Below are 16,224 nucleotides of genomic sequence, written 5' to 3' on the forward strand. Positions count from 1 at the left end.
GGTGTTTTGTTAGATAAACTTTAAATTAAGCATCTGTCATTCCGGCGGAATCAACTCCTGAACCTAGTTCAGCATCAACCTGGGCTGCCACTTTAATATTGTTCAATCAATCGGAAATAAAAGTCCTCATACTCAAACTTTAGGAAATATAGTCTAAATTGACATTTTATATATAGAATCTATGTGATACAAACAATCCACCAAAACTGGTTAAACACTTTCACAGAATGTAGGAAGCAGTGAACATCTCCTTGAGAGAAAACATCCAACTATTTCAGAGTTTAGAAGATGGTGACGTGTGATGATCTTTAGGCCATGAGTCTGAATGTCGGCATGCAGACTCAGCCTTTCATCTGTCTTTCACAGGTTGGCACCCCTTAAAATGGGCAATAGTAATGGTATTTACAGTGTTAAGAAATTTGGTCTAAAGCTCTAGATTATAAATTCTTTTTCTTAATATTATTTTAAAAAAGTTACAGGATTTCAATTCCATGGAACGGTTGCAAACCAGAACTTGTTTCAATTTAAACTGCTGCTCTCTTCACTGCTCAGACATTGGCTAAGTCTTTGGAGAGTTACATTCACCACCACCTTGATACAACTTAACATACAAGACCAGTAGCGGCTCCTCGGCTAAGGCGGAGGAGCGTCACCCCACTGCTGAAAAGGAAAAATTTAATGATAATAACGTATCTTTATTATAATTGCATTTTCCCTAATGCAGTCAGAAGTGCGCGAGGTGCTGGCAGGGGAGGAGTGATGTGCACTCCTAAGTGACCATGAACTGTTTGGCTGGCGCTCTTGGGCTGACCAAACATTCATGCAGAGAGCCTGTGCATTTTCCTACCAGGCTGCATTACACAGCCTGGTGAGGAAAATGCATAGGCTCCCTGTTCCAGTCTGAGCGCCGATCCCCGACACTCAGACCAATCACAATGCTGCATTGCAGCGTTCCGATTGGCTTCCGGCTTCCGGCTTCCCACCGGTACAGCAAGATGAAGAGGACAGAGGAGAGGCGCTGGCAGGCCGTTAAAATAAGCCCTTTTTTAAAAATGAGTTTCCTCTCCCTACTCGCAGCATCACCTCCATAAGGTATTAGTCACTGCTGGACAAGACCTGATGACTTCACAATATCATGCACTTAGAATTAGGCTACGTGATTCTCAGATGTGCCTCTATTCAACGCAAATATATCAAACCATTACCTCCTCAACTCTAACTCTTCACAGTCATTACTAAATTTGAGGTGTGTCCATCTTCATGAGGCTCCACATGACCTTTTAAATCCTTAGTTAAGCATAAAATACACATCGTTCTTTCACACCTGTACCCATGCCATGTCCACTAAAACAGACAATAAAAGGAAAAGAGCTACTCACCTTCTCTTGTATTTAGGTCTCAACTACAAACATCTTATAGCTGCCTGTTGCGAAGACCTATTGTGGACAATACTGATTCTTATAGTGTATTTTTGGTGAGCTTATTGCTCCCTAATCGTTTGTTTTCATGTCAACCTCATTTGCTTTCTTCTCATTCAATAGCTTTCCTTCCTCTTCCTATGTTTGTGTCTCTCCTCTGGAGCATTGATAATTTACCATCCTTTTATTTGGATGACTTACATCCTACTACTGCTCACCAGTGGTGGCTGATGGAATTTAAATGTGGTAGGGCATCTCTTTTTATGCTTTTATCACGCTGGAGCGTTTCACTTCGGCACGTAAGCACTTCAGTATATATCACTATATTGAGAGACATTTATCAAAACTGGTAAGAAATGCCTCTCAATATGGTGACATAAACTGATCTACTAAATTGATACGCTCCTACATGCTAAAAGCATACAAGAGACTGGAGCACTTTTAAATATGTAAATTCTGGATGTGTGCGTCCTCAGCTGACATATTTAGAAGGGCTGTCTTGTATGCTTGTAACATGCAGGAGTGTTTCACTTTAAGAAATCTGTTTATACCATTATAATGAGAGGCATTGTTTAAACTGTTAATAAGTGCCTTTTAATACAGTGATATAAACTGATCTACTAAAGTGAAACGCTCCTGCATGTTAAAAGAATATAAAGGAGCACATTATATGCAGAAGATCAGGATGTGTGCTCTGCTGTGCCAGCCCGAGATTTTATTTTATTGTTTCAAAAAGAGTAAAAATTAACAACAGGTTGGCAGGCATTATGGAAGGCCTGCCAATCCCACTTACCTGGCACTTGAATGTGGCTTGAGATCACAGAGACTCATGACTGTGACCTCGAGTCACGTACCTGCAATCCTTTACAGGCTGCAAGCAACACCCTTTACCAACACATCACAGGTGACAAGCTGGGAAAGGATGTTGCTTTCAGCCTGTGAAAGTGACGCTAGATCATGTGCCACTTTTGAAAGTGCATGCCTGTCTGACTCTCATCAAAGTAGGTGGGAGAGGGAGCCATGCACTGAGGCAGTACACGGCACTGGCTTAAAGCCCTTATTAAATTAAAATGAAAAAATAAAAAGCTTACGTGAATGACAATTGCTCTTGGCAATTACCATTCACATAACTGGAAAATCGAGGTGAGCCAGCGACCTGTTGCCATCTAGTGGCAGTCACTGCTGCTTCTCACATTCCAGGAACTACTTTTTTTGGCTCGTTGCAGTTCATATGTTTTCTGGCTTCCTTCCCATTTACTTCTCTCCTTGTTGCCCTCCCTGGGCTAAGTTAATCTATTGCTTCTCTTCTCCTCCCAATTCTTCTCAGATTTTTGTCATTTTCTTTAATGTAAGAGACCCCAACCACCTTGCCTTTATTGCTCCCCCCCCAGTGTCTTCTATATTACTGTTTCTGATTTGTTCATTTACTTAGTCTCTCACCCCTTGTGCACTCCACAGTTACTCCCCAGCAACTCCCTCTCATATGTTTTTAACGTACTTTTCTTTTTCTTTGTAGGGCCATTAGCTGTAATTTGTTGTAGACCTCTTCTTTTTGAATGTGCACACAGTTTAACTTATTCTTTTATTCCTAGCGCATAACAAACATATAGTAGCCATATCATGCCTTATGCACAAATGCATGGTGATGCTTGCACGTTTAAGCATCATCATGCTGGACTGCTTTTGAGATGAGATGGAAAGACACATACATGATGAGGCACATGCGTGTATGCATCATAGTGCTGCTTTTTGCAGATGCTGTACAGCATCAGCAAAAACGCATTTATTTTTCATTTTGTAATGATGTACAGTATTGCCAAAGAGCATTGGCAAAGAAAGTGGGTCTACTTTAGCAAACCCAATAGGTTTCCCCTAACATTTTGCCTTCAGACCTTCAGTTTTACTGACTTCGTTTTTTTCTGGCAGTAGGACTCTGCAAACTTTACTACTGTTAAGCAGTGCTAAAGTGTTTGTGCTCTTTCCCTAAAACATGGTAACAGTGGCTTAAACCCAATGGTCATATTAAATTTACTTATACGTCCCTAATAGAGTACACTACATGAGCAGAGGGCCTGTAAATGTAATGCTAACAGTAGGCCTGCAGCAATATATCTCAGTCCTGCCATTGCAATGTTTGTGTGTGCGCAGTTTAAACTGCAGTTTCGACCTGGTAGAATAAACCTTTTGCCAGGCCCAAACCTTCCTTTTCAATACATATAGGTCACCTCTAGGGTACGCCCTGGACAGCCCTAAGAGCAGGGTGCAATGTATTTAAAAAGATGGACATGCATTTTTAAGTCTTACGAGTCCTGGTAGTGAAAAACTCGTTAAATTTGTTTTTCACTACTGCAAGGCCAATCTCTCCCGTAGGATAATATGGAAGTTGTCTTATTAAATTTTCTAAGTGTACTTTCTAAATGAGAAGAGATAACCAGTTCATGTTTGGTGTCTCGGGAATCACAATTTAAAATCTAAACTTATGGTGAAGTCGGATATTAAATTTCAATTCTGAAAATACCACTTTTAGAAAGGTGGCATTTTCTTGCCTTAGCTTGGTCCCTGCAGCCTGTATCTGAGCCACATGACTGGGTGTAAGTGACAGTTGGGCTTTGTGCATTCCTTCTAGACAGCCATTCACAATGGGAGCTTAGGTGTTTCTGGATGGGCCATCGCCGGCAGGATAGGAGGGAGGAGCTGACCACAGCCCCACTTACACTTGAATAGGCCTGTTTCCTGTCTCCACACAAAGGGCTGCATCCCTTCTTGTAGTGAGTCTGGAGTAGGGCCAGAATGGCAGGACATTTGTGCATTTCAAAGGCATGCCTCTTGAAGCTCCTACCCGCTTCAAAGGCACAACTGTATATAAAAGAAGGACCTCAGACGCCACCACTTCAGCACACTTCTAGACGTATGGATACTCTGCCAGGAAGGAGGACTGCTGTGCCTTCACAAATCCCTAATCTTGCTACACTGTACTTTAAGCACCTTTGCTCAGGCATCAGAACAATGTTCTCTTGCATTTTACCTGACATGTTTTGAGATGGCCTCGATAGCGAAAAGACAGGTTTAACTTAAAAAAATGTGAAAAGCATTTAGAAGTACAAAAACAACAAAAACCATGAAAAACACCCCCAAGTTATAAAAATCTACAATATTTTACAGTGCAAAATGACACCAAAATGACAAAAATTGAATTAATGGAGATGAAGATATGAATTTTTATATTTTTTTGAAACAACAGTGCAGAGGACCAATTGGTCGTACTGGACCGAGACATAGGTAACGTTTAAGGCTGACCACAATGGTGCACTGGCCCAACGAAGAGATCAGGTTTGTCCCAGTCAGAATTTTTTACCTTCTGGCTCAGTCTCTGAAATGGGAGTCACAAATCCTCAGCGGGGCAAGGCAGCAGACTGTGGTCAAAATGGGTACCACAGGGCTGAATAATCATCAGACAAAGTCTTGGTTAATATGATTAAACAAAGTAGAATCCACTCAGAAGGTGGCAGTGGTCCCTAAAGTGATGGGGAACACACAGTGTTGTTTAAATGCCCCTCACACACCAACAGGCCCCTTGGTGTCATGCTTCAACATTGGGGCCTTCGCATCCCTCTACGGGATGCGGCGTGCTACGACTGACGGCTACGTAGGAGCACTTAGTAGTGAACTATGTGAGGGTGTGTGTTTTAGGGAGAGAATGTGAGTGAGGTGAGGTGAAAAAAGTGAGTTAAAAAATACCTGGCACGTAGGAAAACAATTATTTATTATGTCCTCGGCTGGTATTATTAAAAAGGTGCAGAGTGAGGTTGATAATAAACGTACTAGGGTATATCAACCACTTCAAAGTGTCAACATGTTTCGGAGCGCAGGGACTCCTTCTTCAGGACGAGGATATGCACGTTATCCTCACCTTACTCACATGAAATGTTAAAGTGTTACATACAAAAATAAATGTGTAATGTACCTAACAGTGTTTATGTATAGGTAAGTTCAGTTGCGCCCAATTGGCGTTGTAGAGAACTTATTTTTCAAAGTCTGATAACCTCATGAGCCTATGCGTGGTATTGGGGGGATCCTCCCTCACTGCCAAGTAAAGCAATGGTTACTGCATGGTTTATTCGCCTGCCTTCCCCTCAACGCTGCTCCGGTGAGGGGAAGGCAGGTGAACCTGGTTATATTCAAAGTCTTGGTTAAGCCATTGACTTCTGGCTTGAAAGCTCGAAGTGGGAGAAATTAAAAATTTGCAAAAAAGTAAGGGACTTTGCCAGCCAGTTACATTTGGTGCTTTTGCCTGGTGAAGATTTCTATCTTCAGTCTTAGTTACTTATTTTGAGCTCAGAGTCCTCCAGCAGGGCAAGACTGCTAGCTGTAGCCAAACAGGGCTCTATGAGGCCACATGCCATCTTTTTAAGATCTCACTGAAAAGGATTTGCTGCTGCGGAAATGTTTATAGTAGGCGCAGCCTGAAACCTTGGCCTATTGGCAATGTAACGTCCTCAGATTGAATTGGCAGATTTGTCACAGTCTTCTGTCAGTTCTCCAGGAAAAAAATACTTGAAAAAGTATCCAGCTTTTATGGTAGGCAGGAGGAGTGTCAGTAAAGGGTTCCAGGGCCTCAAGAACAGCACTTGGGGGTCAGGACTCACTGCAAAAAAAGCTACCAGCAGCAGGTGCAGTCCTTCTTCTGTCGTCCACAGGTCCAGTAGTGCTCTGAAAAAGGTACTGGGAAGGCCACATTTATTCACAGTGAAAGCTGCTAGCTGGAAGAAACTCCAGGCCTCTCTGTATTCTATTCGGTAAAAGTTCCCAGGCATAAAACTACCCACTTTTGCAGCACTTCCTGTGTGTTTTAGTTTAAACTATCCCACTGTGCCCTTCTCTGCCTAAACAGTATGGCCAAACGTTTCTTCCTGTGTTCAGAGCTCCTTGTGTCCATCAAGAGGTATGGCTATAATAATTGTAAAAACCTCACTTGGCAGTAATTTCTAAAAAAGTCTACTAATTGCCTGTTGCTACCCAAGCTTTCAATGCCTTACTATAGAACTCAAATCTGCTAACCAAAGGAAGCTCATTTATTATCCACCAATAGAAAACAACATGTTGAAATCTGCATGGACTATATCACCCCACATGTAATCTCTACCAATAAAATAATGTCAACTTGGTGGGGACTTCGATGGGGTACTCAAGTGATTTCTTATTCTCTCATTCTCTTCCTTCTTACTGTTCAATGGCTTGATTTAACATTGTCTCAAACCTACCTAATCTTACTGTTCAAAGGCTTGATTTATTACTGTCTCAAACCGAATGTATGACGTTACAACACATACATTTACAATGCATGCCTTTACAATGCAGTTTTTACATCGCAACATCCTTTACAACGCATTATTTTACATAGCATGCGATTACATTGCATTTTCAGAAACTACCTTTACAACGCATTCCATTATATCGCAGTATACCTTTACTAATATAGGAGTAATAATTACTGTTCTAACTCCAGTGAGTGCAACAGTAGGGTAAGTGTTGGATAGTGTAAGAGTACTATGCGTTGTAATGGTATGCGTTGTAATGACTTGCACTGTAATGACATGCGTTGTAGTGACATGCAATGTAATGGCTGCATTGTAATGACATGCGATGTAAAGGATGTTGCGATGTAATGACTGCTATGTAAAGGTAGTGCGATGTAATGACTGCGTTGTAAAGGTTGTGTACTTCTCAAAACTACCACATAATAGGGTCTATCCTAGATCTCATTATTTCTTAGAATGATTGCTTGTGAATGTAAATCTGGGTTAGGGTTATGACTAATATTATTATAAATGACCTTGCTAATTGACTTGTATTCAGTTCCTCTGCTACTCGAGACCAGCATGCTAATTATGCTGTTAACAACTTTAATGGCACTATTAATAATGTTGTCAATTACCAGGTGAAATTGTAGTGATGAAAAGAACCAAGTACAAATGGAAGGGTTACGACTGACTGAATACATTTTCCCTCTACTGCTTAAAGAGCATAGAAATTTTTGTTACTGTTCCTTGCTAAAGTTCTTGAAAATCATGTCAATATCCAACTTAGCTTGGCGATGATAATAATGTGCTTGAATACTTTTAGTCTGGTTTCAGAGTGGGTTATAAAACTGAACTATTCTGTAAATAATCAATGATACCTTTCTTATCTTGGATAATGGTAACTTCTGCGTACTAGTATGAATCGATCTTCCTGCAGCATCTGATACTGTCACCCACAATATTCAAATTTAAACTCTGAATGTGCATATGGGTTTTGATGCTACTTGACTTTTATAAACCCAATCTTGCTAAAAACTCTCAACGGATGAACACAGACCATTTTATCACAAGTAAAGTGTTAGACCTACAAGGAGTTTCTTATGGATTTGTTCTTGACCCCACACTATTTACTCTTCACCTTGAATGTCTGGGGGGACACCATTAAAGAAGCCATAATTTCTTATTTTCGAATTGCAGATGGCATTCAGTTCTATCAGAAACTTTCATCTGCTGAAATCTACGTATTGGCCCTGCCTCACTACACCTCACATTCTTGGATGACTGTATACCATCTTAATTTTAACCACAATAAAAAAGTTCCTGCTCATTTTACCTTATTACTCCTAAACCCCATACAAAATTGGCCAGACTCCACCAATATATTAGCTTATACACCAATCATTATCTCAATGTTTTTTGGATTTATTCCTGACAAAATTGTTTTAACTTCCAAAAGCTTTTCAAGAACCTTGGAAGAAATTCTAGTCACCAACTCATGATTATTCACTGTTTGTCTTGGGTGTCTCTTGAGGACAGATTTACCTATAAACTTGCATGCTTTGTGCTGAAACGTCTACATTTGCATCACTCCTGCTTTTTGTCCAAGAGATTGTTAACCGAAGGGTGCTCCCACCAACCCCACAGCTTTGGTATTATGCTTCTTTATACCCTGATGATAAAAAATATTTAATATGACCCAATCTTTTTCAGGATGTGCACCCAGAATCTAGGAATCTACCCCACTTGTTATCTGCAACAACATTTATGTCACGACTTTTTTTTTAAAAATCTAAAACAATTCCTACATATATATTCCGCACAAGAACAACCTTTGGGCTCCTCTTCCTGTGAACCCCAGTGTGTTCTTAGTTTCTGCAACATGTGGTTGATCGGAGTATAGCAGTATAAACTCTTCATGTTAAGTTAGCTGGTATTAAGGTTGTTTTAAGCCCTTGGGGTGATCTTTCCTCTGTGGAGGGGTTAGGTAGCTGTCTTTTACAGGGGGTGTGCAATGTGGTGTCCTGTTGCTGTTACTGTTACTCCTTCCTGTGATTTGTCAGTAGTGGTCCAAGCTTAACTGAGGGATCCCTTTGAGCCTTAAGTGGATTTGACATTTAGGTTTTGGCTACCCAAGGTATTCTTTTCAGTGGCATTCAAGTCTGACAGGCCTCTGAGAGACAGGGATCGTTTTCCAGCAAAGCCTCTTTTTTGAGAGAATTTCCAGACCTATCAGTATTATGTCTGGGTCAAAGTCTTTGCCCAAAGTTGGTCATTACATTTCAAGAGGATCCAGACATAACCCTTTCTTACTCCTTTCTAAATCCTTCTTCAAAAGGGAAAATGCTTTCGCATCTGCTTGATGTTAGTTGGACCATTTGGATTTCCCCTTCCGAGTCTGCTACTTATCTAATTTGTATCTCTTTATCTACTCAAATGGGATGAAAGGCATTGCCTTCTTCCCTTAGTCGCTGGAATTCAAGGTTGTTCAACTTCTGGAATATCTGTGATTTAGGGTGTCTTGATTCAGGATATTTGCTGTGCTGCCACCTGTGTGACTATTTCTTCACTAACTTCTTGCTGTAGATTAAATGTTATCAAAAAGAAGTCCTTGGAATTTCAGAAAAGGTTTTATCAGCAAATATTCCTGATTAAATTCTCTGATTCACAAACTGCATTTTGAGGTGCCTAAAGTACTACACAAACTTGCAATGTTAACTGCTTCTTGGTCTTCTGTGTCAGGCATATTTTGAAATCATTTCAGAGAGGGTAACACAAAAGGAATACTTCTTTAAAAAGTTCAAGCTTTAGCCGATCAATAGCTTGGACCTCTTGCCAATTAATACATCTCCCACTGACTACAAAATGACCCAGCTGTTTAAAACCTTTGGCTTCCCAAAATTGTAAATGGCTGTTCTGAATTTGGAGGCCCAGGATTTTACATTCTGCAAGCTGCAAGTACTCAAACCCCATGGAATGATTTTTCATGGAATAAAGTGCATGGAGTCTGGTACGATATTCCTGCAATGTCTTGTATCTTGTTTTCTTTGGAAATGTAGCTGTTTTTATAAAGACCGGGATCTGAGACCTGGCTTCCTGAATCATCTTGTCAAGAAAGAAATTATCGACAGACCCCTTGTAGTCAATTATGTGCCCTGTTAAATCTAAAAAGGCAGTTTCACAGTACGTGCAAACCTGTGTAAGTGCCTGCCCTGAATAATATCAAGTTGAAGCACAGGAAATTTTCCCCTCAAAGCTTTTTTGTTCCAAATAAACTGCCAAACTGTTTTTTCCAGTTTTTTAAGATATACAGCCAATACATAGGGGTTACCTACTCAGCTGAGGAGGATAGCCCCTACCACCACAGATGTCTCTGGTTTGGAGGTGTGGTGGGGTATCTGGGTATGCACAAGACTACTACTCAGGCACTCCATTAAATAAGAACCCAATCTACCAGTTCTTGCGCACTATGTCATATGGTTTCCACTTTACAGTAGGAACTGTTCGATTGATGTACAACATAACCATTGGGATGGTGACAGGCTTATTCCATGTACCCCCGCAGGATATGTTGGCCTAGAGACCTGGTAGCTCACAGTTCCACCATAATTGTCCCCAAACCTGGCAAGGTAACACATGGTTTGCGAAACCTCAGAACATGACAATCCTGACTCTCCAAGGAATTGTGGTATCAGATCTAGAACCTTTTTGCTCAGTCACTCATGCTCGCTTAGAGAGATACACAAGGAATACACAAAGAGGCATTTTCAGTATTTATTGGACCACTATGATCCTTGTATAAATTAAATGCAATTTCAGGGGGTGGAGACATGTAAGTCTAAACTTTGTAGTAAATTTACTCTCAGAAATGTGCCAATTACATATTGATAATCTTCATTTCTCTAACCTTAATTCTTAATGATTGGTAATAACAGGATAAGGTGATGGTATCCTTTCTGGTGGAGGGACATAGGAAACAGGTACAGGTGTAAGGGAAGAATATGTACGTTTTAGTTACCTGATAGTGGACTAGGTCACATGGTTCTTAGTGGCATGGGGGTAGACTCACCTCAAATTATGAAATTTCTGGGATGAGGAAGGTAAACAGCGCACATGAAGGTTACCAATAAATAATTGATGTATTACCCCTCCAGAAAGTATATTGATGGACTCATTTCAGAAGAGATTATTCACACCTAGCCCTTTTTATACCATGCCTTTCAAGGCATTTACTTTTATTGAAGTCTCTTGCTGGTTGAGATTTATTGATATAATCTTATTAAATGTACTTCTCCCCTCAGAAATACATTTTGATATTCTATGCATTGGTGCACATCTTTCAAATCAATATAAATGCTCGACTAACTGAAAAATAAATATTCCAGCTCCTAATTTGCATCCTTTGGTTCACGTCAATTATAAGCCCATTTCCCTCCTTCCTGCATTTGCCAAAGTCGTGGAGAAGCATGTCCATAATTCCCTATCCAATTTCCTTGAGACCAATAACATCCTGCACTGCACCCGGTCTGGCTTCCGTACTAACATGAGCACGGAGACAGCGCTGCTAGAAGTAACGGAGGCAATTAAGGAGGTCTTGGATTCAGGGGGTAAGGCAATGTTGATGATGCTTGATCTCTCGGCGGCCTTCGACACCGTTCCCCACAGCGGTCTCCTTTCTAGACTCCGCCAGATTGGTCTGCGGGGGGCGGTGTTCAGTTGGTTTGCGTCCTTCCTAGCGGACCGCCGTCAAACAGTCTGGGCCCCACCATTCTCCGCCGTGGTGCCGCCTTTGGAGGTAGGAGTTCCGCAGGGCTCTATTTTGAGCCCTACTCTCTTTAACATCTATATGACCCCCTTGGCGGCACTGGTGGAGTGTTATGGTGCCCAGATCGTCTCGTACGCTGATGACACCCAGCTCCTCTTCTCTTGTGAGAATGGTTCAGATTTCAATGGGGAGAGTATCAGAGGTTGCCTCTGGGCTGTTTTCGAATGGTTCCAGCTCAATAGCCTCAAGGGCAACTCGGATAAATCCGAGGTGCTATTCTTCGTCTGCCCCTCCGACCCTCGGTGGCAGTCTTGGTGGCCCGAGGCCATGTTTCCTCCCTCCGCCGCTTCCGATATGGCCAAAAATCTGGGAGTGAAGATTGACAATGGCCTTACCTTGAAGCCCCAGATTCTCTGCCTAGTTGGGAAATGCTTCGGCCTTCTTAAAATGCTAAGAAAATTTCTTCCCTTGCTCTCTCTGGCCCATAGAAAGATCACTGTGCAGGCACTAATAGGATCTCGCTTGGACTATGCCAACGTACTCTATCTCGGACTTCCGGAGTATCTTCTTTCACGTTTGCAGATAGTCCAAAACTCAGCCGCGCGAGCCATTTTTGGCCTTCACCGGAGAGCCAGTGCAAAAGACCTTTTGAAAACCTTGCACTGGCTTCCAATTCGGAAACAAATTGCTTTAAGACGCTCACTATGGCCTTCAAGGCTCTCCTTGGCACTGGCACCAAATATATCAGGAAACGGTTGTTTTTTTACGAACCATCTAGATCGCTTAGTTCAGCCTCGCTGGCCTTGGCTTCTGTTCCGGATTTTAGTAGAGCCCGCATAGGAGGCCGTTCTTTTAGACGCTTGGCGCCTCAGTTGTGGAACGCCTTGTCGGTTCCTCTGAGAAAGACTGTTAACCTGCTTGCCTTTAGAAAAGATTTTAAGTCCTGGCTTATTGTTCAGTAGTGTCTGGCATTTCTCTCCTGCCCCTGTTCCGCATTGGGTTCAAAGCGCCGGGACACTCTTCGGAGTAGCTGAGCGCTATATGAAACTCATTATAACATTAACATTAACATAACATAATAGTGTGAGAGAAGGGATTATTAATTGAATTGGATGGTGGTTCTCTTCAATTATTAAAGTCACAGTTCTACACTATGGCTGGTTAGGTGTCAATAATTTAAACCTGAGCTGCACCCTTGGTACCTGTAGCTCAGACTAGCCAGGCTTAACATGAGAGAAATATGTAAAACATTAAGCAATATCAAAACAATTAAAAAGTAGAAAAAACAACATAACAGAAATCCCAATTCTATTTACAAAAATAGAGAAAGTGTTAATGAGCAAATAGACAACAGACATAAAGAACTAGGGATATGATTTTAAAAAATTGAAGTTGTTTCTAGTGCCAAAAATCACAAAGTGGCACCTGTGGGCATCTGGTCATGCTAGGTGAGGTCAAAGTCAAAAGTTAAGTCTGACTGCGATGGAGTATGGATCAGACAGGCACCATGTTTGTCCCAATGGAAAGTTTACCTTCTGACTTAGGGCCTGATTTTTATCTTGGTGGTATGAATACTTCATTGCAACAGCAATGAAGTATCAATACCTCTAAGACTGTGATCTTCCCACCCAATTTAAAAATGGGCAGACCTTTGGTTTAATAATGGTGGAGACTACTCCATCCTCGCCGTGGTTAAATCACTCCAATGGCCCGACAGAGTAAGGGCAATCAGAGATTAAATTTAGAGGTCAGGTTTTACTGTCTTCACCACCACGGAAACCCTGACTGTAAGAGGCAGTGAAAACTACAAAATGCTCCCTTTGCCATGGGAGAAGACTCTCATGGTGAGCAAAGCATTGGGTTTTTTTTATTTTCAAAAAGAAAATACCACTTTGGGATTTTGTCTTTTTGAAAAAAAAGGGAAAACAATTTGCCATACTATTCTGTCATATCAGATGGAGCTGTGCCTCAAACATCAAAAAGCATTCCCAGGGACTGCTTTGATGGTGATTCTTGGCAGTGCTTTAAGAAATGACTGCCAGCTTGGCAGTCTTTTCATCATTTTGCGGGTGGAGGTACAGTCAAGGCATTGGAGTAAATTATCCAATGACCCTTACTGCCAAACCTCAGTCTGCAAATTTTAAATTGTCCCCATAATTTTTTTCTGGAGAAAATCCTTGTTGATGAGGTCGTTGCCATGTCAGGATACTAACTGTATCTAAAGAGGGACTTGTTGATGGTGGATGGCTGTGATGCATGGCCTCAGTTGGAGCCTCGGCATTGACGGGAAATTTGTGGCCCTTGACGTCCAACACTGGAAAACTCAGAGCAGCTGAGGCCCAAAGATCAGCTCTAGGAAGGCGTTCATGGTGGCGGGTACTGCTTGACTTTACTCCCTGTGAATGCCTCTACAATCAGACTTTAAACCATTTCTGGAAGTAAAGATCCTTTCCACGTATTGAACTAGTAAGTTGAATCTGACCGGTAGATTGATGTCGGCACCATTGATCCGAGGACGTTCCTGTAGTAGCCTCTTGCTCTTTTTGTGAAAAGTTGCCATTTGGGCCAGGACCTTTTGAGCAACATGTGGGGGTCAACGCTCAATTTTCCAGAAGCCACAAGCAGGTTCCAGGGCAAATCTAGTTAGAACTGGTCAGATGGGCTCAGCACTGTCTTGGGCTTCTTGCAGCTTTTCTGTTCATGGAATATGCCAGGAGGCTAGCCAACTAGCCCTTGGAGTTCATTCTTTAGTCTTGGGTACTTGAGTATTTCTCTCTTTAGGTTCAACAGCAGGTGCAGTCCTTCTTTTGTCTTCCACAGGTCCAGATGGGTTCTGAAGAAAGTACCCATGGGTACCACTCGAATGCCTGGCACTGGCTTGTGGTTGAGAGAAACACTGTAGTGAATAGGGAAAACATTCAGGGGGCAACCCCACCCAATTTGACATAATTGTCTGTAGGTTTGGCCCTACACAATCCCACTATGCCCTTCTCTGCCAAATCCCAGGTCAGAGCTCTGGGCACACCCCTGTGATGTGTCTAGGGAAATGAGGAACTCCCCCTATAAACCAGTTCTGGGACAGGTACCCCCTCCACTGGGATTGGTGCCACTCTGGCTACTTGGATAAAGTTAGGGGCACACCTCAGTGTGAGTTAGCCCTGTCTGTGACAGGAGATGCCCCTTTAAAGCTTGTGCAATTGGTGGGCATGTCCCCAGGCCCTCCTATCAGGAGGAGATCACGCCTTCTCCCATCCAATTCACTGTTGTTCCCCTTCTTGTAAGCCATTCACACCTCCCTGTATGAGGCCAACAGGTTGGTGAGTAATGGTTGGATATTAACTCTGAAAAGGCTACTAGAGGCTTTAGGCAGAAAAATACTAGTTTTCTAAAAGCAGCATTTTTCAATATACTGATTTAAAATCTGACTTAACTATTAGATAGAATTTTAAATTACAATTAATTTGAGTCCTTGAATCACTGTTGTAGCTATTGCCAAACTGAAGATATGCATTAGAAGGTGTTGTAATGGAACCCCGTGTTTTTTCTATGGAAGAGCAAAGCATAGCCACAGTGAGAAATTACTGGACATTTTTCACTGCCAGAACATGTAAAACTTAAGAACACATGTCCTACTTTGGGGCATTTTGGCATGTAGAATTTGCAGTTTTAAAACTACACACTCAGATTGCCGGGACAGGCCAGAAGACATGCTGTGCCTTGTTACTTTAGTGGTGGCACAATAGGTGCTGCAGTGCACTAGTGGCACTTAACTTACAGGCCCTGGGTTCTCTGGAGACCATATACTTGGGACATATAGGAAGTCAAATGTGCCAATTTGGATTGATTATCAATACGACAAATTTTTAGGCATCAGAGCACATTCACTGGGGCCTGGTTAGCAAGGTTCCAGAGTCCAAAAAACAACAGCATGAGCCCACAGAAAATGGTAAATTACCAATATCTTTGTGCAGTATGTGCCTACAAATATGAAAAGAGAGTCATAGAATGCATTATGAAGCAAAAGTCTTTCCTGGATTCAAGAGAAGTGGGGCAGACTAATGAGTGGTCACAGGACATAAGATCTGTCTGATGAATAGATTTAGTAGAGTGGTCCAGTTAACAAACTGCATCACAGCAAGATGCTGGAATACGTGCCTTTCTTAGAAGTGTCACGGATTTCAGAATTTTCGTCAAGTATAAAGATGCTTCTAGGTACTGTAAGGTAATAGCACATCTATCGCAGTTCCTGTTGTAAAATAGAACACCCACTACTTAGGGTGAATGCCTGGCATGCTCCAATAAATGATCTGACATACACACATTCATTTGCCCTCTTCTTTTAAGGGTAATTCACTGTCTGTCTCATTTCTATGAACATTACAATGTTGTTGTGTCATCATGTGGTAAAGACTGCGATTTCACAGATACTGTGGCCCAGAATTACTAAGATCAGGTTCTGTCCATCATTGTTGTGTTTGCAGTTACCGCTCTAAGTGTACTGGGGATGCTCAGACGTGAGTCCCAGGCACTCCACACCACTGGATTCAAGCTAGCCGGGCTGAAGAGAGGTGTTACCTCGAAACCGGGCCGGTCCTCGGATGCTTGTTTCCGTTCTGGGAAAGACATGGCTTTTGTAGTTCGGACTGGACTGTTCCCATGGGGCACAGGGTCAGCGCTGATTTGCATATCGCCATTGTCTAACCCAGGGTGGTGTGGAGTGGAAAAACGATGGATTTGGGCCCAG

The 16,224-nt window shown here is 42.0% G+C and overlaps 1 protein-coding gene across 2 annotated transcripts in view; it reads left to right on the forward strand.

Moving 5' to 3' along the window:
- The window catches only part of AGBL1 (AGBL carboxypeptidase 1), a 4,192,795-nt gene that overhangs the window by 511,911 nt on the left and 3,664,660 nt on the right, over positions 1-16,224 (forward strand). The gene's annotated exons all lie outside the window — the stretch shown is intronic.

Source organism: Lissotriton helveticus, chromosome 3_1, assembly GCF_964261635.1.
Source record: "Lissotriton helveticus chromosome 3_1, aLisHel1.1, whole genome shotgun sequence".
Taxonomy (NCBI): Eukaryota; Metazoa; Chordata; class Amphibia; order Caudata; family Salamandridae; genus Lissotriton; species Lissotriton helveticus.